Raw genomic sequence first — 26593 nt, 5'->3', positions numbered from 1 at the left:
GGGCTGCCCCCACCCAGCAGCCCCACGAGCCAGAGAGCGGCGAGGGAGAAACCGCTGGAACGCTGCCACCTGCATACGAGCCTGCTGGTACCTGTTGAGGACGGAGCTAACAGCGCCGCCGAACAGACCAGAGGGCGCCAGCGGGGCCTCCATAAGAACGACCCTGTCCCTCTCTTTCGTTTCGGACAGGGTCAGCCAGAGGTGTCTCTCCGCCGCCATCAGGACTGCCATAGACCGGCCGATAGCATGGGCGGTCTCCTTGGTGGCGCGGAGAGATAGATCAGCGGCCCGCCTGAGCTCTGTCACGAGCTCAGACAGCATCTCCCTGTGCTCATCCAGCTCCTTGAGCAGGTCGGCCTGGTACGCCTGTAACACCGCCATGGTGTGCAGACATGCACCAGCCTGACCCACTGCCGTTTACGCCTTGCCCACCAGCGCTGAGGTGGTCCGCAGCGGCTTGGTGGGCAGCGCCAGAGCCTTCAGGGATGATGCCGCACCAGGGGACAGATAGCTAGCTAGCGTCTGTTCAACCCTGGGCATCGCCCTGTAGCCAGTATGGTCCAGCCCTGCCACGTTAGCAAAGTAAGAGGAGGTGGGACTGAATAAACGGGCCGAAAAAGGCCTCCTCCATGACCTCGACACCTCGGTGTGGAGGTCGGGGAAAAAAGGCAGGCTCTGGCATGGAGATGGCGGTTTACTGCGCAGGAAGCGCTCATCTAGGTTAGACCCCTGCGATTCAACCTGCATTTCAGTGGGCCAGTCAATGCTAAGTTTAGCAACGGCCCGCGAAACCACCTCCAGCAGCTTCTCATATTGAGGAGACTGCGGCAAATCAGAGTCGGCGCCCTCCACGTCAACCTCCTCGGAGGAAGACAGGCGGAGTGCCGGGCCCGCTCCCCGGGGGGGGGGAACCACAGAGCGGGCTTCCGAACCCAGAGAGCGGACAGTGGATCTGGAGGGTGAGAAAGGAGAAAGGGACTCGTTCATCTCCATTCCCTCCGCCAGATCCATCTGCGACCCCCACGAGCGCAACCGCCGCTCTGCCTCAGCAGAAGCGGGGCCGGCACCGCGAGGCACGCGAGTGAAGGCTCCCTCCTCAAAGAGAGCCTTTTTTTCTCTGGCAAACGCTCGCAATGCGAGCAGCCAGCTCCCTCGAGAGCCGACTCTGCGTGCTCCGCTCCCCTCTCGCCCTTATGTTCGGATTTGTCACTGGCCTTAGGCATGCCTTTTTCAGACAACACAAAAAGACAAACAATGGACAAACAATATGACATAGAGCGCTTGTTGAATGACAGAAAGCTAGCGCGGCGTTTGCCGCTCGGGCTTTTATGCTTCCGGGTCGCTACGTCACCCCACCCGTGACGTCTCGCCCATCCATTGGACTGATTACACATGTGATTCAGAGCGCAGTCATGCTGAAAGCGTTCCCATAGCGTTTCGATGCAGCTCGAGTTCCTGAAGGGGAACTGCATTTAACAAATCCATTCCAATCCCACAGAAAGGCATCAACACACTGACAGTGTAAAAGCAACTCCTATTTATTGATTTCATTTGCATTTAATTTAATATGTAATACAGTGTACTACATGAGTAATATACAAATAATGATACTTATTTGTACATTATTTGATGATACAAATAATGAAATCCATGTCTGTCTTTAACAGTCTTTAATTCATAGCTGAAAACTTCAGAGGCTATTCAGAAGTCCCGCCCATGCATCAGTCATTTCATGTTTAATAACATTACAATTTATTTTATATAAAAATGGGAAATAGCATGTATAAATCATTAAAAAGTATTATTTTACATCATAAACTATTTTAATAGTCCATAGAGGAAAGTGCTATCTCCTTCTTCCACATACATGAGTTCACAGATGCTCAGGATTGGTTAGTGTCACTCTGACATGAGAGAGAGAGTAACGTCATCCCTCCCACCCAGAAAGCATGAGAAATTTTGCTCCCTTGGACTATCAGCCACGGATGACTGTGGAAACTTCACAATCTCGCTACAGTAGGGTGAAAGCTTTTCTGTTGTGCCACGAGGGAGCACATATAAGTACTTTTCTATGCTTTGTTGATGTAATAGTGCAGGAGTATCACAAACATTTTGACAGTTGGTATCTGATTACAAACTGAATTAAATAAGCATATACAGTGCTCATATATATGAGTACACCCCCTTTAAAAAGTACAAATTTAATCAGTAGCTCAATGAACAAAAGAACAATTTCCAAAGTTTTCACAAGGCTGAGTTTTATTGAACACTTATTTAACTCCATAACATGAAATTAAGGTTAATAATCTAACTTAGATCACAAAATCTTCAGTTTTACTTAAATTGGTTGAAGCAAAAATGAATACACCCCGCAACAAAAACTACTACGTACATCTAGTATTTTGTATGAGCACCGTGATTTTTAAGGACAGCACCAAGTCTTCTAGGCATGGAATGAACAAGTTGGCGATATATTGCAACATCTATCTTTTTCCATTCCTCAAGAATAACCTCTTTTAGAGCCTGGATGCTGGATGGAGAGTGATGCTCAACTTGTCGCTTCAGAATTCCCCACAGGTGTTCGATTGGGTTCAGATCAGGAGACATACTTGGCCATTCAATCACCTTCACCCTGTTCTTCTTCAGAAATGCAACAGTAGCTTTAGATGTGTGTTTTGGATCATTGTCGTGTTGGAAAAGTGCACGACGACCAAGTGCACGGAGTGATGGCAGCATCTTCTCCTTCAGTATAGAGCAGTACATTGTTGAGTTCATGATACCATCAATGAAATGCAGCTCCCCAACACCAGCAGCACTCATGCAGCCCCACATAAGGACACTGCCACCATCATGTTTCACTGTAGGCACCATGCATTTTTCTTTGAAATCCTCACCTTTACGACGCCATACAGTTTTAAACCCATTAGTTCCAAAAACAGTGATCTTTGTCTCATCACTCCAGAGTATAGAGTCCCAGTAGTCTTCATCTTTTTCAGCATGGGCCCTAGCAAATTCTAGATGTGCTTTTTTGTGCATGGGCTTTAGGAGAGGCTTCCTTCGTGGACGATACCCATGCATGCCATTCCTCTGCAGTGTGCGCCATATGGTGTCACGGGAAACGGTCACTCCAGTTTGGCTTTCTACTGCTTTAGCTAACTGCAGTGAACTTGCATGGCGATTTTCTTCAACGCTTCTCATCAGAAGACGCTCCTGTCGAGATGTTAACTTAAGTGGCCGGCCTGGACGTCTCTGTAAGATGGTTGCACTTCCATCTTTCTTAAATTTTTGGATCACTTTTGCTACAGTATTTTGACTGATATGTAAAGCTTTGCTGATCTTCTTGTAGCCCTCACCTTTTTTGTGTAAAGAAATTATTTCCTTTCTCAGATTTTGGGACATTTCTCTTCCATGGGGAACCATTGCTGACAGCATGAAATGGGAAGGGCTTTTCTTTGTTAAGTAATGCCCTTTTATAGTCACCTGTCTGCTGGACACCTCTTAAATGAATCATTAGACTCACCTGTGGTTGAATGCCTGTTAAGCAGAATTTTGTAGTCTTAAGTGTGGCTTTTCTCCTAAGACTATAATGGGGTGTGCTCATTTTTGCAACATGGGCTTGAATGAATTTGTTAGGAAAATCACTTTTTTGTGTGTGCAAATTGACAAATCTTGTTTGCAATCAATGGCCCACATTTGTAGGAGTATTTTGTAGTATAGTATCTCATAGAAAATGTTGATTCTGAAAGGAAACTAAAAGTTTTCTGACAAATGTAGTGGGGTGTACTCATTTATGCTGAGCACTGTATCTACCCAATTTTGGCCAAAACCATGTTTTTCCCTTATTTCAGTCACAGCAACATCTGACAGGTTTTCTGAGGCTGCCACACATTTTACCATCCATATATCCAGACACTGCCATAGACATCAAAGTGTTTTATTATTATTATTATTATTATTATTATTATTATTATTTCATTTACTATTTATTCTGATTTATTCAGGTGTAGCAGCTGATACACCTGCTAGTATATGCACACTCTTATGCATACTCTGGTCTTTTCTTACTCATAACCAATCCAGAATTTCATGCACGAGTATACTTGCATTTTTTTTTTTCACATATACCAAAAGTCACAATTTCACTGGAGCTATAGCTTGTTAATTTAACTCACAAATGGGTTCACTGCAACTCTAATAACAAGTAGGACTAATGGTTTATTTTTGTTCCTATGGTATACAGTATATACGAGAGGGAAGATTTGGGGAGAGAATTTTCTACATTTAGGATGAAAAGCATGTGAAGAAGAGATGACTATAGGTCACTGTAAAGAAGAGTGAGAGGCAGAGAATGCATGGAGCCTAGCAGAGAGAAGAGAAGAAAAGGTGCATATTAAAAAAAGGACTGCAAGAACAGAGGAAGAGAGCTGAGTGAGGTGACCCTAAACTGAAATGGGTAGGTTTGAGATCAGATCTCCCTGGCTAGAGAGGGGGCAGCTTAAAGATGATTGAATTCTGGATCATACTGTCTTCAAAGTCACAAAGGTCTGATAGGTACACACACGCACACACACCACCACCACCCTCCTCTCCATTGCTGTCCTTCTACAACTCCTGCCTATCTCTTTCCTTCATTTTTGTTCTTCCATCATCTCTCTATCCAACCTTGCCTTGGAGAATATGACACATAGACCCAGGACCAGATATCCAAATAATCTTTCTGTCTAACTTGGGATGATTCCTAATGCTTAGTGTGTGATGCACAACAACAGTGAAAATGCAAAAAACAAGGGAATGCAATACACCAACCTCAGTGCCGACCTTGAATAGAGTTAATAATCCAGTTTTTCTGACATTTTAGAGGGGGCATGACAGACTACAGAATGAAAGCGCCACATGTGTTTTTCGATATGGTGAGATTGTTTATTGACAATGGTGTCAGCCGGGGGGAGGGGGGGTGGAGAGATTAGTGATGGTGCTTCACACTTTGAATGCTCAGTTGAGCATGCATCTGCACACGCACACAGTTCACGCCAGGTAGCAGATGACATTTTGACTTAAGAAAGGTGGACTTACTTCATGCTGTGTTGGTTTCTCTATTGTACCTAGGAAATGCAATCACCTGCTGCACCATATGGCTGATTTAGTTTCTCTTTCTAAAAGGGCCTCTGAAGGGTTCAGTCATTTTCTCATCATAATTTATTAGGTGACTTCACCTCCTGAACAGAAAACGTCTATAGCCATATCCCAAATGGTGCAAAAAGTGATGCACACTTTGAAAAGAGTTCGAGAGAACCAAGGGACACAGTTTCATCACAAACACTACATGACAATACTCAAATGCTTGTGAATAGTGTGGATTGTTGTAGAATGTAATTTTGTCAGCCTCTTCACCAAACAGAAATTACACAACATTACAGAGAGAAAAATGAAGCACCATAATAAAATCAGCTGTTTATAGCTTATATATAAATATATCAAACCAGACCAGCTACAGATGGAATGCTAAAGAATCGAATAGGTATGTATTCGTATTTAAACCAGAAGAGGGCATGATCTAGACTGGAAAGATTTTTGTTGTTGTTCTTGTTATTGTTTGTTTGTTTGTTTTTTATGTGGACCCTACTACTTTGCTGGAAAATACTGGGGAAAAAAGCAAGGCAGTTGCAATTTGCAGAAAATTGTGGAACTAGATGTCCTTTGGAACTTTCTTGCAAGCTTTTTATATTTTGTTTAACGTGACTAAGTAAGTAAACTATCTGTTTTAAAAGAACAATAAACCACAGGGGTTTGTCACAGTTCAAGAAGATCAGAAAATTCACTGACCACACTGTTAGAATCTAAGGTAAAGCTGGGATGCAGTGCTGCTGCTAATCCCCAGCTGAGACATGCTGCCCTGTGCACAGCATGTGGTCTGCATGGGATACATACAGTAGCTATATGCCTCAGAAATAATGACTGGAAATTTTTTTTCGAGTCTTTTGTGTGGTTTTTATGTTGTTGGGGTGAAAATTTTGCTGAAACCTGGCAACCCTGCCTGGAAGCTTCATACTTGGACCATTCAAGCTTCACAAGAAAGTTAGAACCTCATGTGAGTTTCGTTGTTTCGATCTGTGGTCCCACAATCCTGATGCACACATCTAGTCTCATCATTTAGAACACATTATCTGTTCAATCCACAACAGAGATACTAAAGTAAAAACTGCAGACATAGAAGATAGTCTGCCACTATCTTCTAGTAACTTAATGAATAATGAAGAACTGACAAGGCAACAGTTGATGCTTTCTTCCTTCACAAAGTGTTTACATAACCATTAAGTACTTACAAAACTCAAATCCAGACATCACTGCAAAACGAGACTGCAGAATGTATCCCATTAAGCTTAGGTACCTAGAGTTTCAATGTGTCAGCACTGATGAATCCCACTCTTAGCTTCTTTTGGCTGTATATGTTGTCATAATTTCCATACTGCAACTATGAAAAACCAAAGAAATTGCCCCCTCAACTCGGACCCTCTTCTGAGGTAAGTCAAATGCAGCATAAGACACAGTAAATGAACACTGATTTAAAAATGCTGCTTTATCCATTTCATTTAGTATCCTGTTATTTAGAATTTTAGGTAGTAGCCATTCCTATTTGTGGTGTAAATACCTTTCAACTCAACATTTAGGCTTGTCCAAGTTAAAAATATGTTAAATTTGTCTTGTCTCACACAGGAAAATCTTCCTCACAATATCTTAATTGAAATCCTTATCTTAGGCGCATGTCCCTGGCTTTTTCATAGTTGAAGAAAAGAGAATCAGTATGAGATACGAGAGAGAGGGAAAATGAGACAGAAAGAATAAAAATAGAGAGATAGAGAGAGAGGAGAAGGAATAGCTTCCTTTGAGTTTTGCCTGCATTGGCATGCCATTTGCAGGTAGGTGTCTGAGATTTGACACTTGACATTCACAGGCGCTCTTTTTACCAGAGCACAAAAGCATTGTAAGGTTCTCAGTGTCTGCAGCAGACTGTGCTGAAAGTCTGCAGAGTAGAGCTGTTAGCAGAGGTTTTCTCACGACCTAATGAGACTGCAGAGCAAAGGAGTGAGAAAAAGTGAGAGCGGGGAGAAGAGAGAGAAAGGGAAAGCTTTGCCACATTAATATCTGCAAAAGTATAAAGAGTTCTCTTCAGCTTGCAAACTGCTGATCCACTAGAAAGTGGCCTTTAACTAAGCTCTGCATGCTTGTTGTGCAAGTAAGCTCTCTTCCACGAGCACATGGTTTCTCTGTTGAAGTTAACAGGGACTACTACCCTGGTGTTTAATGGGTATTCTCCATGTTGGGATAATATAAATGAGCTCTTGATTTCACTGTTTTCATGTTTCTGTGCCTACACATGCAAGACTTCAACATGCCAAGAGAGAAATGGGAGGGATAATGACAGAACTGGATTTCTCTCTTTTGTCCTCATGATGGCAATACATGAAGAAAAGTGCAAATCTGCTTTGAAAAGCTAACAGATTTCCTTTAGTTAAAGTATTCCACATAAATGTGCAAAAAACCTCACAAAGGTTGTATTACAAGCCTGAATGTCTATGTCCATGTGGTCATGATACATGGTTTTATCTCTAAAACACCTTGAATTTTTCATCTCTATAATCTGAGCAACTATGTGGGTGCTGTTGAGTGTATATTATTCTCCTTCTTAAAAAGCATGTCATGTTTTAGTTTGTGGAGAATTTTTTATGGAGAAAGAACATTAATATATGTGTGTTTGTGTCATGGTCCAGGCCATATCCCCTGTGTATTTCCCCAAGTTTCCCTGTTTTTCCCCTTCCTAGTGTTCAAGTGTTTTCTCTCTCTCTCTTTCTGTTTTGTGTGTGTGTGTGTGTATATGTCTGGGCGTAGCACTCCACTTTGCGCCTCTCCCAATTGATTCATTGAACATAACTGCTCCTCATTAGCCCCCACGTGGAGGGTGGGGATTGTTTTGCTAAACAGCCCTAAACCAATTCTCATTCATTTCCAATATGCCAATTTCACACTTCCGACTTTGTTGCTTCCGGGATTGACTACCGCAGGGCAATCTGACTTCCGGTAGCAGCAACAGCTGAGTCTACAGTGGAGATCAAAATTAGAGAACAACCTACAATTTCCTAAATTTCAAGGTCACTGCTTAGTCCTACTTGAAATGATCTAAACAGAAGTAAAAGAGCAGTTTTTTAAAGCATATTTCATGAGTTACATATATTTTGAAGCACAGAATAAAAAACTTCAATGAGATTTGAAAAAGAACACTGATCAAAATTAGAGAACACTTTCAGATACCTCGCAGTTATTGGTGTTAATCTGGCACCTGGTGCTAATTTCTTTAATTATCTGACAAACCCTATTTAACTGGCAGTCTAGCTTTCCAGTTTTCACTGACTTTGCAAGATGGTGAAACCCTGAAACTGAAACCCTCCGGCAGCATGTTGTCCAGATGAAGGCCAAAGGGATGACCCTTTCAGCCATAGCAAGAGGAGTTGGTCGTTCCAAATCTGTGATTTCTAGAATATTGCATCTTTACAACGTCACAAACTTATTCAAGTCCCCCAAGAAACCTGGTCGTCCACAAAAGACAAATGCGAGAGATGATAGGATAATGCGGAGAATCTCAATGGGCAATCGGATCAACGCTGCAGCTGGGATTGCTCGCCAGTTCAGAGCTGAACAGAGTAAGGATCTGTCTTGTCATACAGTGTCTCGACGTTTAAGAGAATTTGGACTGAAAGCCCACTCTGCAGTGACCAAACCTCTCATTAGCAGAAAGAATCAAAAACCTTTGCTGAGGAGCATGTTGTGTGGACAGAGGAGAACTGGTTCAAAGTTCGCTTTAGTGATGAAAGCAAGTTTAATTTATTTGGGTCTGATGGGAAACATTATGTTCATCGTCAAACTGGGGAAAGACTGAACCCAATGTGTGTAAAGAAGTCAGTGAAAGGTGGAGGGGGAAGTGTCATGGTTTGGGGGATGTTTTCTGCAGCAGGAGTTGGGTCTCTTATACAGCTACATGGCAGAGTGAATGCAAATGTTTATCAGACCCTTCTTTGACAAGACGCGGTTCCTTCCCTGCGTTCATCACTCAATCGGCCAGCAATTTTCATGCACGACAATGCCCCTGTCACACAGCAAAACGGCTAAAGCAGTTCCTTGAAGCTGAAAACATTGAAATAATGAAATGGCCAGCCCAGAGTCCTGATCTAAACCCAATAGAAAACCTCTGGAAAATTCTTGGCGACAAAGTTATGGCCAAGAAACCCACTACAGTCACCGAACTGTGGAAGAGACTGGAAGAAGAGTGGACCAAAATCACACCAGAGCAGTGTGAGAGACTAGTGAAGTCCTGTGGCCGCAGATGTGCTGAAGTCATTCAAAGCAAGGGCCTGTACACTTCCTACTAATTGTTGACTGTTGTAAACCTTCAGAAATTTTAGTTATCTTTCTCTGTGCTACAGTCATTGCTGTTCTCTGATTTTGATCATTGTGTTTTCTACAAAATAAAGTTTTTTGTTGAAGTACCTTGGTTATTTTGTAAAACACTGTTCTATTAGCATGGTATAGCCACAACAAAAATTCCTTCAAATGTTGAGCATTGAAGATTTGTGTTCATAAATTGTTCTCTAATTTTGATCTCCACTGTAGAAACAAGTCTTTCTGTAGTGTGCCTCAGTGCAGTAATTCAAAACAAAAACAACCATATTTCAGTTTTCACGATTTCCCATCAAATGAAAATCAAAGGAAGAACTGGGTCTGCGCAATAAGGAGAGAAAAAGGGTCGATGTTCGTGATTCGCAGAGGCAGCACATTCATGTGTAGTCAGCATTTCACCGCTGCCAACTACATTCAAGGAAGATCTCATCTGAAGGTTGGTGCTGTTCCAAGTGGTTTTCAATGGAACAATTTTGATGTACCCCTCAGAAGCAGTCTGCATTTGCGAGATCTACTGCTTGACTAGGAATAGATGTGTGTGTTCAGAAGACCATGGACTTAAAGGATGTCTCAACTAGTTTGGAAACTAGCTTCAAGGACCATAACTATGCGGCACACTCCCCTGCCAGTAACTGTCTGTGTTTATTTGTGCATCTTTACTCTTTACCTTATGCAGTACTCAGAACTAACGTGGCTAATAGTTTTTTTTTTTACGAGTTGTGCAAAACAATTAACAGCTAGTCGCTGGCGTGTTACCACTATGCCCCCCTTATTTGACACACCCAGTTCAAATCATAAAGCACTGTACTAACAAGCCCATGAGTAGAATTAGGTGTGTAAAATAAAGGAGACATACAAAATCTGAAGTCTTGGGTTACTTCAGGAGTCAGAACCTGGACCTGGGAAACATTAAATACAACGTGCAATACACTGAGGTTTTCATTATGAACTTGAAAAATAGTACATTATTTTGTAGCTCATAATGAAACCACCAGAGTATGGCAATAATACACATACTTTCTAGTTCTATGATAAGGGAATTACTTACCCTAATGATATGATTCTCATTTTTTTAGGTGCATTGGATGAGGCCTTGGAATACATCATAGCGCTGGAGGCTAGGCTGAAGAAAATTTCACTGGAGTCACCAAATATATTTAGTAGGTTTTGTGTCCGATCATACAATCTGCCACTACACCACATTTCCTACACAGGAAGTTTTTCAGGTCTTCTGGGAGTCCATTTGTCCATCTGCTACAAACTTTGTGTACTGGATCAAGACACAAAGGATGGGAAAAGAAGCTTTCCCAACACCAAGTCCTGCACAGAAAGTCCAACCCATAGATGAGCTGTTCATCTACTGCTGCCGGGTAGCTTCTGGCCTTAGGGAGCAAGTAACTGAACCTGGAGATGAGGTAATGGCAAACAAAGGGTTCATAATTGAGGATACGCTTACCAGGGTTGCCACTAGACTGATTATTCCACCTTTCAAACGTGAGAGGCAGTTCAGCAAAACTGTCAACAAACAGGCAATTGCACAACTCAGAATTCTGATTCTGAGGGTTAAAGAAAATCACATCTGGGATTCTGCTATGCCACTCAGCTTGTCAGGAACAATTGATAAGATCTGGCATAATTGCTGATTTATTTTCAATTACCAATGCGCAATGTTTCTTGAGCAGTGAATGATTGCCCTTTTTCCCCCAAAAAATCTTATTTTATTATTTGTACACTTTTGACTTAAAACAACTCACAGTTTGTTAGAATACATTTAAGATATCCAATCCTGTACAGTTATGTTTTGTTAAATTTTGTTCAGTTAGTTTTAGTATTTGAACCATTAATCATTTCACCTCATTACTTATTTTCTAAACAATTTTCATGTTTTCTATAGATTGTAAAATTATTTATTTATCACCTTTTTACAGGTTTGTCAATTAATCTATTCATTGCTCTGGGCTCAGAGATCGTTTCCTACTTGTTTTAACAAACTAAAATTTTCTACATAGTTTACTGAAAATAATTAGACAGATAGAATGGAAAACTTTTGTCTTTTTTTTTAAATAATCATTTATGGTAAAATAAATATGTCAAATCTTTGTTCTGTTGTCCAGTTGTTATTTCACACATTTGAATCTTGCATTTCTAGATTTGTACATAATTGTAAAATTGAACTATGGATACCCCATGGGAGTTGTATACAATTTTTAAAAACAAAAATAGAACAGTATACATTCATTAATTATATACACATAGATAATAACTATATACAATAATACATTTTAAAAATTGTTCATATACATCTAAATGTGAAAAATCAGTAGTGTTCATACCATGGAAAGGTACATGTCCATGTAAACATTTTAGTAACAAATGTCTAGCTTCTCTTTCATGGATGCTGTAAAGACATCATCTCGCCAGATTTTGTGTCAGTCACAAAGTCACGCCACTGCAGACCACACACTGCTAGCTGGCCTTGAACCAGCCAATAGTATGTGTGCATTTCTTTGAGTTTGGCTTGACCCTTCTAGATTTTAATGAAGGAAGCCTAACCTATACTGTCAGCAGAGGTGCTTTTTACTTCCACCAGCCTGAATGGGAAGATTTCAGATGGGTCATATACTCTCCCATCTGGACTGGCTCCCAGATGTGGTGCATCTGGGTGAACAACAAAACCATAAGGTTAATTAACATTGGCTGGTTCAGAATATTTTTCAAAATATCTGGCTCAATTTCAAGTCTATGTTTCATAGCACTTGTCTCTTTTGTGCCCTTTTTAATTTGTGCTGCTATTGACTGCCTAGCTGATTCCCCAACCAAATGGCAAACCTCCTGGAAGCTACTTGCAGTGACCCTTGGTTGACGTACTTGTGCTAGGCAGTCTATTTTGACTGTAGTCTGGTATCCTGTTCAGTCTGACACCTTTAAAGACTCTAGATGAAGTGATTGATGGTGAGTGGGAACAAAATTGGGATTAGAATGAAACTGACTACCAAGCACTGGCATATTGGGGAAATTTACAACAGGAAAATCTGCAGCCATGGAGGGATAGTTGTAGGAAAGTGGACTGCCACGAGGTCCTCGACCAAACTGTGAGGCGACCATCTCTATTTTTGACATGCCCTCTAGTATTTGTCAGCAAAGCCTGTGGGTGAATCTGGTTCAGTTTTGCTCCAGAGGCCAGGATATATGGATCTGGAAGCGGACCTAAAGAAATGATTACAAACTGTTAGTCCTAAACTACAAAAATATGTAAAAACCTATAAATGGTTATAGCTGATTATGACTATATACACACACATACAAATGCCCTCCCGCCCCACCCCTTTAACGTCATCTCTCTGCTCCTATAAACATAGTGTATCACCTGTGTAAGCCCTGTACAGGGTAGATTTTACTCCAGTTTTCCCCAGTGAACTTGGTTTCTGGACAAGTTCACTCACCCTCTGGACTGACTTCCTTAGTATAATAAACAAAAAATGTGTTAACCAAGAATTCTTGCCAAATGCATAAAAGAGATAAAACATTATAATTACCTATGTCCTTGGACAATGCCATCTCTGTGGTTCACTTGTGCAGGCCACTGTTGGTGGGACAGATTTTAGATGAAGCTGCAAATAGTGGGCCATTTGATACAGCAAAGCTGTTAGATGGTTACACAACCTTTTGCCAATTATACAGCTACATGCATAAGCAGTAACACAAGGCTCCCGTTGTGACTCCAAAGACATCTGTATAAGAACACAACAGTTTAGTTAAAAATTTGTTATGTTGTATAGTCAGCTACATTAAGTGCTGTTGTATGAACACTGCAAACTGCACTGAAAAAAATAATCGTGACTAGTCTGCAGCCGCAGAAGAACATGTTATTACGTCAGGAAAGGTTACACATGTGTTTAACCAGAGAAAAACTGCAATCGCAGTTACGTTAACTAAAATGGAACTTGCTATCGGAACAGTGAAGGCTAATCTGTTAGACTTCTCCGCCAACCAGCAAATTATGTATAACCTCCAGTTTGTGGGGCTCGTCATTTCTCCTCATTGACCGGTAGCATCTAGCTCTGACTACCACCTTACTGTCGACTACATTTGACACTGAACATATACAAACAATGTTAAAGTCAACATCAAATCAAAATTGACATTATTTTCTTGCATACATGTTCTTGGTCGTATTGTAAACAACAAATCCGACTGTTGCTAGAGGTTGCATGAGAGAGTAGCAGCTAGTTGTTGACTTACCTTGATAACTGTGAATAAACTCTTCAACCTTGATTCTGTAGCGTAAGAGTCCTGTACAATAATCCTGATTTGCGGCAGGATGGAGAAATTGTGTGAAGTATCTTTCCATTTTTCCTCAGCTTAGAAATCGCATTAGTCATATCTTTAGCAGAAGCAGGTTTACACAGCAAAGTAACATACACAAAATATATTTCCTATTCCACGTAAAATTGGCCTGTAGTAGTGCTAAACCACTACTAATGCAATATAATTTTGGCCACTAATGCTTTGTGGTGCTCTTCTGAGCTTTTGCACAGCTGGGAAATTAGAAATTAGAAGAGAAACCACAGGCTGCTGGAGTACTTTGTTCATTATTATTATTCAACGCATTCTTAGCGTTGAAACTTATCGATCAAACGTAAGTTACGTTATATTACATCAGTACATATGTGTTTCTATCACCATTAATGCTGAAATCAGATTAGTTTCTCTGCGAACACACCAACATCACCCTATGAGATTGTTTGCCTCCAAACTTTACCCTACCGGCTTTTCTCTCTAACACATTGTTGGGTGATTTAAACACTAAACTATGAAAGAGCATGACTGTAATTTTCATTTTTTTGTAATTCTTCTTATGTTTACATGTAGATTAGGTTTTATCTCCCTGCTTGTTCCCTCTCAAGGGTGCCATTTATTTTAAATTTAATTTTCCATCTTTTCTCTCTGGAACGTTGTTGGGTGAATGAACAGTGATGTTTTTCAGTTGTGTAATGTTTTTTGTGTTTGATTTTGGATATATTGACTAAGTTTCAGCAGCGTGATACTGAAATCAGATACGTTTTTCCGTGAACATGCACGAATTGTTCCTCCTATGAGGGTGTGTTTGTTCTCTTTAACATGTCGCTGGTTAATTACAAGCTAAACTATGAATGAATGTTATTTTAATTTATTTGTAGTGTTTCAGTTTTTGTTGTTTTTTTTTTTTTGTATTTCATGACTATTTTTGTGTAATGTTTTTTTGAATTTCAGAAAACAATGTGTACAGTTTCATGTTTCAAGTTGTATTCCAGAAAACACACTGAATGCGATTATTCAAAAGTTTTATTTTAAAACAGACATAATAACATCTAAAAAATACTGCCTTTTCTGTCTTACAGGTCATCGTGCACAAAAAAGATGTTTCCCCAGGAAGAGTTAATGTTGTGTTCCATAAGGGACCACTGAGATATCTCCTCCAGGAGCCAACTTATAACCTGTCTCTGCAGGACAATCAGCACCAATGAAGGAGGCCACTGACAATGTGCTAAATAAGCATCATGGGAAGAAGGACATGCTACAGCTTGTGGATCAGGAGTATGCAGCAATGGTCCTGTGCTGTACATGCTACATCCATCCACAAGACTGCACATACCACAGTACGTCAAGCAATTGGCCAAACTGCTGAACTCCAGTTCTTCATTAAATACAAGTCCAGAGAAACTTCTTGAGACAAAGCAACTCTGGCACTCATTGACTGAGGGGAGTGAAACTACTAGTGTGCCAGTACTAGTGTGGTAACAATGCACCCTGCAGTTTTAAACTCACCAGCACCTCTAAGAGAGAGAAAGCAACAGCAGCAGCAACAGCCAGAGCAGAAGAAGAAGCAAAGACTTGTCTTGCCTGTGGACAGCCAAAGTCTTGCTATGAAAGTGATGGGTCGTCTGTCGATTTTTTTTAACAAGCAAGGCCCTGTCAGGATCTTCTACTGTTCCACAAAGGTTTTTAAAGCTTACAGTGGTGAAGGACTAACAAATCCTTGCCATTTCAAGACTTTATGGAAACAGTTCTTTCAGAGAGAACTTGAGGCCACAAAGAAACTGGTAGAGGAGAAAGGACAGCAGAATCGCAAAAGGCCTGAATCTCAACACATCAGGTGCTTGTGTAGATTTTGTAAAAATGGAACAGAAGCAGGGCCCAAACAGTCCACACATACATACAGACTTTCCTGGAGTCCTGGGAAATATGTTTATTGTCCTGCCAAAGTCTTTTACATTTATAAACATGGAAAAAGAGATGACCTGCTTCAGAGTGAATTTCAGAAGTCTGCTTTTTATGTGATGGAAAGACAGAGATGGGTGGCAGTTGTAATTATCTTTTTTTTGTGGTGAATATTTAACTTATGTAGATATATTTTACAATTTTACAGTGTAATTTTAAGTTTGTATTAATATGTACATATGGGCAGACTTATGCGTGTATATGTGTTTCTTCAATATCATTGCTTTTGGTTTTCACTGCTCTTTTAACATGTTTAAAATCCAAATAATAAAAAAGGTAAACAATAATTCCTTGGTGGATTCATTTGTTACTCTAATATAGTGCCAAAATTTAACATCACTCAATAAACCATTTGCATTCAACACAGGAATTAATTATAGTACAGTAAAACTATACTTAAATTTCACATTTACACTGCAAATACAACTTAATAATTTTATACTATTATTACTTTTTTATTTTTACTTTTTTTCACGTGTTGACATTTTGTAAAATTAAAAAGTAATAGTGGTATAAAACTGTGAAGTGATATTTGTAATGGATCAGTGTTGACATAGGGATCAGAGATTTATTCTGAGATTTATCCTGTATTGCACATTTGATGAATAAATATCTGAACTCTATATGCATGTCAACATTAAACAGTTAATGACAAAAACATTGGCCTTCAAACACAGAAAACATTTCAAACCACACTGCAATACTAATGCATTGTTGGTATTTCAGAATTGTGTGTTACATGTCTGTCTTTGTGCTTATAATGCACAAAGTTGTGTAAAACAATGTTTCAGAGTTGTATTGAGTGGGATTCGAACCCCGGTCCAGATGAACATTAAAATAAAATATCAGCATCTGGTACAGCAGGAGAAAAGCTTCAATTTGATTAGCTGGCACTGCATGCCAGCTATACATGACTAGCCCCCGCCAGTCTGCATTGTACTTAAACCCCAGTTCTTCAGCCAATCATCGCCAGATCATTCTGGCTTCCAGTGCCATAACACGGCAGGTCTTCACATGTTTGCTTTCTGTGTTTTGATATCCAGTGTTTTGTTATTCCTGACGACCTGAGTTTGAGCCCCGGCCTCAACCATGCTCCCTTCCCTCACACTCTTACCTACCTTAACCTTCAATAAAACCCGTTTAACCTTAAACCCTAGTGTCTGTGTTTTGCTTCTGGGTCTTCTTGTTCCTGTGGTCTTAACAGAACGATCTGGCTATCATGGGCCCAGCTTAACCTGCCCCCCTGCGCGCACTATCAACACCTCCGGGAACTTGCTTCAAGCAACTGTAACATGGCAGCACAGATTGAACTCCTCCATCAGCATCTCCTCCATGTCTTCCCACAAATGGCCCAGACATGTCCTAGCCATCAGCTCAGTCAGCCTGCGCCAGCAGCCTCTGGCACTCCTTTCCCCAGCTCCCTGCATTTTGAAGCATGTCCCTGACCCTGAACCCTATGCGGGCAAGCTGAGAATATGTAAGTGCTTTCTCCTCCAATGTTCCCTCATGTTCGCCCAGCACCCACTAACCTACTCCACTGATGAAGCCAGGATCGCCTACATCATAGCACTGCTGAGGGGTGATGCCTTGGCCTGGGCCACTGCTGTCTGGAACAGACAGCCAGTGCCGTGGTCAACCCTCTCCTCCTTCACTGCTGAACTACGGAAGATATTCGACCATCCCATCCAAGGGAGGGAGGCCACCAAATGCCTTCTCTCTCCCCTCCAAGGGTTCCGTAGTGTGGCGGAGTACACAGTAGAATTCCATATCCTGGCTGTACTCCTGAGTCGGACTCCTTTGACTCACTAGTCTCCCTCTCCATTAGGTTGGATAACCTCATGCAGGAGCGGTGCAGGGAGAGAGCTAGCCCCGCTACCCCCCAGTTTCCCATTCACCTGACCCAATTGTCCGTGAGCCCCTGTGCAGCCCTCAAGCTTCACACAATTCGGCAAAAAGGGGAGGGCTCACCAGTAGATAGGGGGCTACTGGTGAGCCAAACATCCAAGTCGTCTGTCCCCCTACTCTGTCTCCAAATTCAAGCCACCCTGTGTCATACCGAGCTCACTATGCCCCTGCTCGTGCTGGCTGACTCTGGCACAGACAACAACTTTCTGGACACTAAGCAGTCTGAGGTCCCAGTTGGATGATTGGAATCTCCCATCACTGTCAATGCCCTAGATTGAAGATTCTTAGCCTGTATTACCTACTGCATGGCCCAACTACTCTTGGTTCTCTCTGGCAACCACCACAAGCACATCCAGCTTAACCACAGTTCTTCCCCGTACACTCTGTTGGTGCCAGGGCACTCCTGGCTGTGGAAACATAATCCAAATATTGATTGGTCAGCTGGGAAGATCACCAAATGGAGCTCCGTCTGTCACACTCCTGCCTACGATCTGCCCTTTAGCCCACCATAGTGGCTGAATCCCCTCCGGCTTTGTCTCCACCTGACCTCTTGGCTGTGCTTGCTTAGTAGCATGACCTGAGAGATGTCTTCAGTAAGGACTGGGCCCTTTCCTTGCCACCTCACAGGCCTTACAGTTGTGTCATCGACCTGCTCCCTGGGGCCACCCTACCATCTGGCTGGCTGCAAAATCTGCCCCGTCCAGAGAGCGGCCATGGAAAAATATATTAATGACTCACTTGCCACCAGCATAATTTGACCTTCCTTCTCCCCCCCTTTCTCCAAATCTGTAGTGTGGTGGTATGTAGCAGCCTCTCTGAACATATTCCAGTCTGTGTGCTCAAAACAGTCCTTAAGTGCTGAGATGGCTCCCTCAGACCAGGTTCTCACCTTTTTCAGAATGTTTCAGGAGTGGTCTATATGCTGAGATTAGCATGACAGAGAGTCAGTCAAGGTGGGGGGGTGGGTTGCAGCCTTGTAAGCACCATGAATGTTGGTGTAAACAAGGTCTAAAGTGTTTGTGAATGCACCCCTGCCTACAAACATGGCCACCACAGACTTGAGCTCTCAGCTTAACACCAAACACCATATAAAGGTATCTCAAACTGAATGTTACAGAATGTCATGTCTATGTCAAAAGGTAATAGTTAATGATAGGATTCTACCAAAAATCTAAATGTGGTTTGAACCTCAGATGTTAAAATGTGTGTTAATGTCAATCACACACACCCACACACACACACACACGCCCATATGCCTCTCCAGGCACACATATACACACACGGACACAGAGAGAAAAAGCACCCTGACCAATCATATTAAAGTAATCTAAACCTCTCGCTTCCTCTCCATTTTCCCTTCAAATACTTTACCTTTCTGGACATGCCGAAATAAGTTTTAGAGCATGAAAGGATTCAATATTGGGTAATGTCAAATGGTTGTACAGCCAGATTTTTTTTTAATGCAGAAAAAGGAGTCTTTGTACTTTTCAAGTTGCTGATACTGGGTCACATCCATTGGAGCAGTGCTTCTAAGACCATAACCTTTGATCAGTGTGACTGGAAAAAGTTCCGTATATGGTGGAAGGACTTTAACTACATTATTAGAAAGAACTTCTTTTCACCATAGGCCTACAGGCTTAAATGGAGAAGCAGTACATCTTCACAACTCACATCACATCAGAGCAACAAATTTCTCCAAGAACCAGGTTTCTCTGCACTATTCTTCTACTATTACAGGTGATTGTGCATCTGATAACAAAGAGAATTGTGAAGTGAGGTATGAACAAACCAGCTGGCATGATCTACAATATTACTTTAAACAAATCAAAGAATTATTCAAAATTGAGGAAAATCAAAGAAACAGCAGAAATAAAAGTATGACTAGATGATCTCTTCTGATGTCATCATTTTACTACTCCTTCAAGGCTGAGCAGAAACCCTACCTTCTACCAAGACTCCTCCCATATGATGTATAAATAAGTTTGCTTACATATTGAGTTAATGCCTTCTGAGCATCAGCAAACAGTATGGCTCATGAATTCAGACCCATTTTTTACAACTTGGCTGCTACTATGGATAATGATGTTACCAATTTGGGTTTGGAAGATGGCAAAAACATTGTCGAAACACTAGGAAAAAGAAATCTGACCTATCTGTCAATGACTGATGAAACTGATGGGTGCATAACCAACACCATGCTAGCCATCATCCATGCTGTGAAGGGAGAACTGTTGCACAAAATTATTGATCAAGATCTGAAAGACAACTGCCACAGCTGTTTGTTTGATCCTGACATGGACTATCTACATATGAATGCCTACAGATTGGTGGAAAAGCTGTTTAAACTGTGGTTGAAATACATATTGTCTAGAGCTCTGAAATTGTGCAGTATCAAACACGCTCCTTCAAACACCTGGAAAAAAATTCAAGGTATTGCTGAAGCTGTCATGTGCAATTGGTGAGAGGAGCCTCACATCAAAACTGTTCTGAACAAGGTCAAAGAGAAAACAAAAGAAATTTGCAGTGGCCAAGTGTATGAAGACGTTGTGGACTACTGGACCTTTCACTCATCACTGGAACCTTCTGACCAGTCACATACATCAGAAACTTCAAAACATGCCACTTCTATTCTGATTGCGAGAAAAGCCTCTGCTCTTTACCTCTGCTCTCCAAAAAGTCAAAGTATTTTTACTGTTCATCTTCCTGTTAATATAGAAGTTGTTTATAGAAACTAGAAATGTTCATGAACAACATGCAAGATTTTACTAAAAATTGGGATTCTTTATTCAATGCAAATACTGTGTATCCCTTACACACTTATGGGCAACAAGTTTTATCTTTCATGTTTGCTCAACCTTATGAATGCAAAACTAGTCATGAATTATGCATCTTAACCTAGGTAACCAATGTGTGTTTTAAAATTGCTTAGAAAGGAAAATTTTGATGTCACTAATATCTTTGTTTGCCTGATATTATTTAATGCATAAATAATATAATAATATTTAATGCATTAAAAATGTAAGCCTTATTCACATCATAAGTTTTCTGAGATAAAATGCTTAATCTACACCTGCATTTGATCATTCTTGTCCTGATATTCCAAAATGACTGAATGAACGATGAAGAATGTATATTATACGCCGTCAGACCCAGGGTCCTATGGTAGCACTGAGAGTTTGCAAAAAGCTATTGTTGAGAAAATAGGTAAAAGAGTTCAAGGTATTGCTGAAGCTGTCATGAAATAAAAAAAATACTGAAATAAAAAAAATGGTTAGCAGAGCAGGATGTGTACAGTCTACATAAACCAGTATCTGCAAAGTTCAAAAAACAAGGTTTTTGTAAAGAACATCAATTAACAATGGTGAGCTGATTTAGTTGATATGAGCAACTTGTCAGAGAGTAATGACAATGTGAAATTTATGATAACGTGTATAGATATTTTATCCAAATACGCCTAGGTAAGTGTGTTACGAAACAAGACCAGAACTGGCGTGGCTAAAGCTTTTGATTCTACTCTGAAGGAAGGTAGAGTCCCCAAAAAACTACAGACTGACCACGGGAAGGAGCATTTTAACAAAAAAATTTAAACTTTGTGAAATAACATAACATTTTTCACTTTGCTATGAGTACAGGGCAAAAAGCATCAACGTGTGAAAGGTTCAACAGAACGCTAAAGACCAGGATGTTGAGATATTTTATAGCTTTTAACATCGGAAAACACACTGACATAGAAGAGGATTTGGTTCAAGAGTACAATCACAATTACCATTCCAGCATCAAAATGAAGCCTGTCGATGTTAACAAAGCCAATTCCTTCAGAGTATTTAAAACCCTCTATGGACTAATTTCACCTAAAATAATGAAACTAAAATTCAAGTTTAAAGCTGGTGATATTGTTAGAATTTCCTGATTAAAAAGACGGACGATGATTGTGGGCAACATTTGTCATTAATAAGGTCAGGGAATATGCCTTTGGAACTCAGATTTCAACAGGCACTCCTGAGAACAGTGAATCTAATTGTTTATGCCAGTTTCTATGGTACTGCGGGCAACACTGTGTTTTTTCTGTGTCACAGAGCTAAAGGTTATTTGTTTAACCATATTATGTCTATGTGTAGCAAAGATTTGAATAGAAATGACAGTGTGGTTGTGCCTTTTGTTTAAAAAATGTACTCTGGAGTAAATAACAAGCAATCATTTACTTGTCTACAATGCATTAACTCTCTAGATATGTTTCCTTTGCATGCATAGTGGAATATTAAATAACAACGCCTCACAAGAAAATTGTTGATGCAGAATTATTTTATTGAAATAAATGGTAAACAAAAACAAATACAACACAACAATTGTAGTCCCTCATCAGTCATTTCAAAAATCAAACCAGACAGAATGGCTATGTGTGGGGGATTTAAAAATGGGCTTAGGGGTAAATGAATCCTTGTCTTTGCTTTTAGGGGTGAAGAAGGGGAAAAAAGTTGAGAGGCGGATGTCAGAGGGTACAGATCATTGGATCTTTTTATGTCAGATATTGATCACACCCATTAGGTATGGCTGAAAAGGGTATATTTAGGCTATCTACAGTTTATCTACAGTCTGTATCTACACAGATATTTCTGTCCATCCTAAAGATTTCCAATCATCAGATACTTTATGAGGGGCCATGATAGTCTTAAGCAAATCCACCATGTGAGATCCTTTGATAGTTTTTCCTTTAAAATAAATCCACCGTTATCATTCCATGAAGCAACTTCACTGGAATTTACAATTTTTTCCATAATGTACAAAGCATTGTTTTTTCTTTTCTCACAGAAATGTTAGCAAGCACCTCTTGTACGATTTCACCTTTGGGAGGTTGTGGACCTTCAGTCACTATTGCTTCTGTTTGGCATTCTGGTATTTTAAGTAGTGACAGCGTCACTACTCTCCTAGTTTAACCAAGTTTAAACATTTTTGCAGGTGCCAATGCATAGAGCTTTGCCTTCTCATAATCACTCAGATCAGTCCTTGACAAAATCAACTGTATTGCCTCATCTAAGTTTTTTCAACAGTCTTTCTTAAGCTTTCATTCTCTGTAGTCATTCTCTGTAATTGTTATGGGATGCAATTAATCTGCTTATAAAGGGAATGGCTACACTAAGCAAAGGCAGAAGAAATCCTCTAGATTGATTAATAGCTTTCTTTTTTGTTTCTACAGATGCTCATTTATCCACAAAGAGTTTGATCCATTTTCCTGTTTTTTAAATCCCTGGTACTGTTTAAAAACTAGACATTGTTTTTCAAGACTTTAAAGGTTTTTTTTTTGAGAAGATACACAACTGGGCTAGATACGGGCTAGTATGCTGATCTGTAATTTGTCCCTAGGGTTTTTAAAAAGAACCATGTAGTTGGTGTTCAGCTTGATTGTTCTACAAGTCTTGCCAACTTAAATTCAGAATTGACATAATTTAAAGTAATGCCTTCAGCTTTCATAGTTCCTTTTATAATTTTGTAAGCATAGGTTTTAGGGCTTGCACTTTTGAATTCTACAATGTGATCACCATCATCTAGTTTGCTGGCAAGACCGCCCAAGTAATCACTCAAAGGTGGCATCCAGTCACCTTCCTTACTTTTAAAAATGACACTGTCGGTGTACAAACAATGCTGATGCAATAGGTCCATCAAACTGTACAATTCAAGTCTATCATATGTTGTAGTTAAAATGCAAATGAATACATTAGCATTCCTTGGCTGCCTGACGGCACTGCACAATTGCACTGCACAATTGCAACCTCACCATTCAAAAAAAGGGAACTGGTTCACATTAAAAATTTCAGAGAAAATGATCTGTAAAAACTCAGTGGGATCGCTAATCAAAATTGTGTTCGATCTGTCTAGTCTTTGACACATCTTACCCCACAACAAATTTAGTTTGGATCCAATTTGATCCCTTCATTCTCCTCATACTTGTGAATGTACTCACAGTTACTGGCTTATGGATATCCTGAACTTTCCTGTTTGGTCTTTAGGAACATTTTAATATAATTGGTAAAACGATTAGCCGACCTATGAGGAAAGTGCCACACTTCAAACGCTTTAAAAAATTTGTAACCTTTTTTGACAACTTTTGCAATACTGAAAGAAGCACATGTTCCTATAAGAGCTCTCTCCTGATCTGTATCGTCACAATGCTTTTGTTATTGCTTGGAGTATGTTCCACATTGAGGAAAGAGGAGTTTGCTTTTTACACGAAATGGAAGAACAGGTGCCCACAGACTCCTAAGTAGTAATACTTCATTTCATTTCAATTCAATTCAATTCAATTTTATTTGTATAGCACTTTTACCAATGGACATTGTCACAAAGCAGATTTACAGAAATATATAAATTCAGGATATAAATTTTAAATTTATGAATTTATCCCCAATGAACAAGAGGCGATGGGGCAATGAAAAACTCCCTGAGACAATATGAGGAAGAACCCCTGAGAGGAACTAGAATCAAAGGGGAACCCATGCTCATGGAGGTGACACCGGATAGTGCGATTATAAATAATTCCTTTTTAAATACTATATGGTCAACAAGTGCAACTTTGTAACCATTAAAGTTTATTATAGTTTACACATGAAATCTATTTTGTTGAAGTTATCAACTGTTCACTGATGGAGACTTGAGGGCAAAACTGTTCATGGGAATTGCAGTCCTAAAGCTGTCAAAGCAATTGTAGTCCTAAGCCATCGTAGCAAAACTGTTCATATCAATTGAAGTCCAAAGCTATCTTCCTGGTTTCTAAGTTGTACCATCCACAGTAATCTCTGTAGTCACTTTAGGCTGTCCATGTGGGGCCATCCTGAGCAGCAGTGAGTGGTTTCCAAATGATGAGAAATCCAATCAGAAGTAGGGCTTCAGGATGGATCAGGCAGGCCTGGAGAGCAGAAGGGGTCAGGATCACTGGCATCTCAGGAGTAGCATGTGTATCTTGACAGAGAGAGAGAGAGAGAGAGAGAGAGAAGGAGAAGGAGGGAGGGAGAGAGATTGTTAGGTATGCTAATTGCCACATAATAGTTAGAGAATATGAGTGCAAGCAGGGACTCTGGCAAGTCTATGACAGCATAAGTAAATGGGAGAGCCAGGAGGTAACACAGACATGAGATCGCCCTGAGACATAAAGTGGCCAGCCACTCCACCGTCAACAAAGCTGAGGGAATATGTGCAAGAGAGGGGCAAAAGCATCCAAACATCCCAGTTCACCACAGCACTCTATGCTGGTGAACCCTCCAAATCTGCTCCTTTACTTAAGAAAAAAAATATTCACAAAAGGCTTGACTGAACAAATATGTTTTCTGCCTAGACTTAAACACTGAGACTGCGTCTGAATCCCGAGCACTAGTTGGAAGGCTGTTCCATAACTGTGGGGCTTTGTAAGAGAAACCTCTGACCCCTGCTGTAGCTTTCACTATTCATGGTACCAACAAATAGCCTGCACCTTTTGACCGAAGTAGGCATGGTGGATCATAAAAGACCAAAATTTCCCTCAGGTACTGCAGAGAGAGACTATTCAGTGCTTAATTGGTCAATAGTAGCATTTTATAATAGTCATATCTTCTGATTCAAGTAAGAACTCACTCTGCCACACTCTGGACTAACTGGAGCTTCTTTATGCACCTACTGAAACATCTAGATTTTAAGGTATTATAATAATCCAATCTAGAGGTAACAAAAGAATGAACTAGTTTTTCTGCATCGTGTAGTGACATTATATTTCTTATCTTAGCAATATTTCTTGCTAAGAGTTGAAAGAAGGCTAATACTATCTACATGAACTGATCAACCATAATAATGAATATTAAATAATCAAACGTGTAATGGCAATATTGTGGCTATTAGCATGACAAGTACACAATAAAACATGGATGAAAATAGGTGTTTGCAGTTGTTAATGTATTAATTTCAGTTCCTACGGACTATATGGAGTGTTCTGATACAGTCTGTGGACTGTGGTGAACTTTGTGTTCCTGGGGGGAAAGGACAAAGGTCTAATTACAGTCCTCAGCCTGTCTTAACCCCTTCTTGAGGCCTCCCTGGGTGAGCCCTCCTTTTGGCCTTAGGTTATCAGATTTATGGTTGAGGGTCCTTGGGTTTTATCCTGTGGTCCAGCCATCTGGTCTTGGCCAATGGCATAAATCAGTAGGTTTGACAGGGTTCCTCTTGGATGAGAGGGTTCATCCTCTGGTCAAGGATGTTCATTGGATAGGTGAAATTAGGCTTGTAGTAATTAACTTGGCTCCTCAGGGTTTGCTGACTGGGGGTCCATGGTTTTATGGTCACTGTGGAAAACTAAGTGGGGTTCTTATGTAAAGTTTGTTCCAGATTTTTGTGGTTTTGTTGCTGCCTGTTCACTGAAAATCCTACACTATTGTAGAATTTTCTTATCAAATTTATGTTCACTGTGACACACCCATTCAAGGATTCAAGGGTACTGTACAATGATGGAACAAATTCTCATCCTGGACCGTTTTGAAGTGTATTATCTAGATGTCTAAAGATTTCCAATAAACCAGTCTTTAGTTGGAAGAATTCATTCAATGCAGTGATCTCCTCTAGTTCATTATCGAATGCTCAGGTGTTATTTTCTTCTTCTTCTTGAATGTTCTCCTCTTGTTCTTCTATATTACCATGATCTTCGGCACCCCTCACATCTCAGAGAATAGAAAGTCACAGAAAATGTCAGATTTTTGCTCTGAATGGATTTTTGCACATTTTGCACTAAACGGATGGGTGAAGATAGAATGAAATAGAAGGCAAAATATACATAATATCATCTCAGCTGAAGCAATTGATTCATCATTACTAACAATTGGGATGTCCTCAACTACTTAATATGAAACAAACAAAATATAAATGTGTATGATAAATGAAAGACTTTCCAGTATGAAATATTCACACTTTTATGTTGTTATTTACGTGTAGTTTGCCAGATTGTTCTAGGTTGTGATAGTAC

The sequence above is a fragment of the Pangasianodon hypophthalmus genome, chromosome 21, assembly GCF_027358585.1.
Source record: "Pangasianodon hypophthalmus isolate fPanHyp1 chromosome 21, fPanHyp1.pri, whole genome shotgun sequence".
NCBI classification, from domain to species: Eukaryota; Metazoa; Chordata; class Actinopteri; order Siluriformes; family Pangasiidae; genus Pangasianodon; species Pangasianodon hypophthalmus.
Note: the sequence above shows the minus strand (reverse complement) of the source record.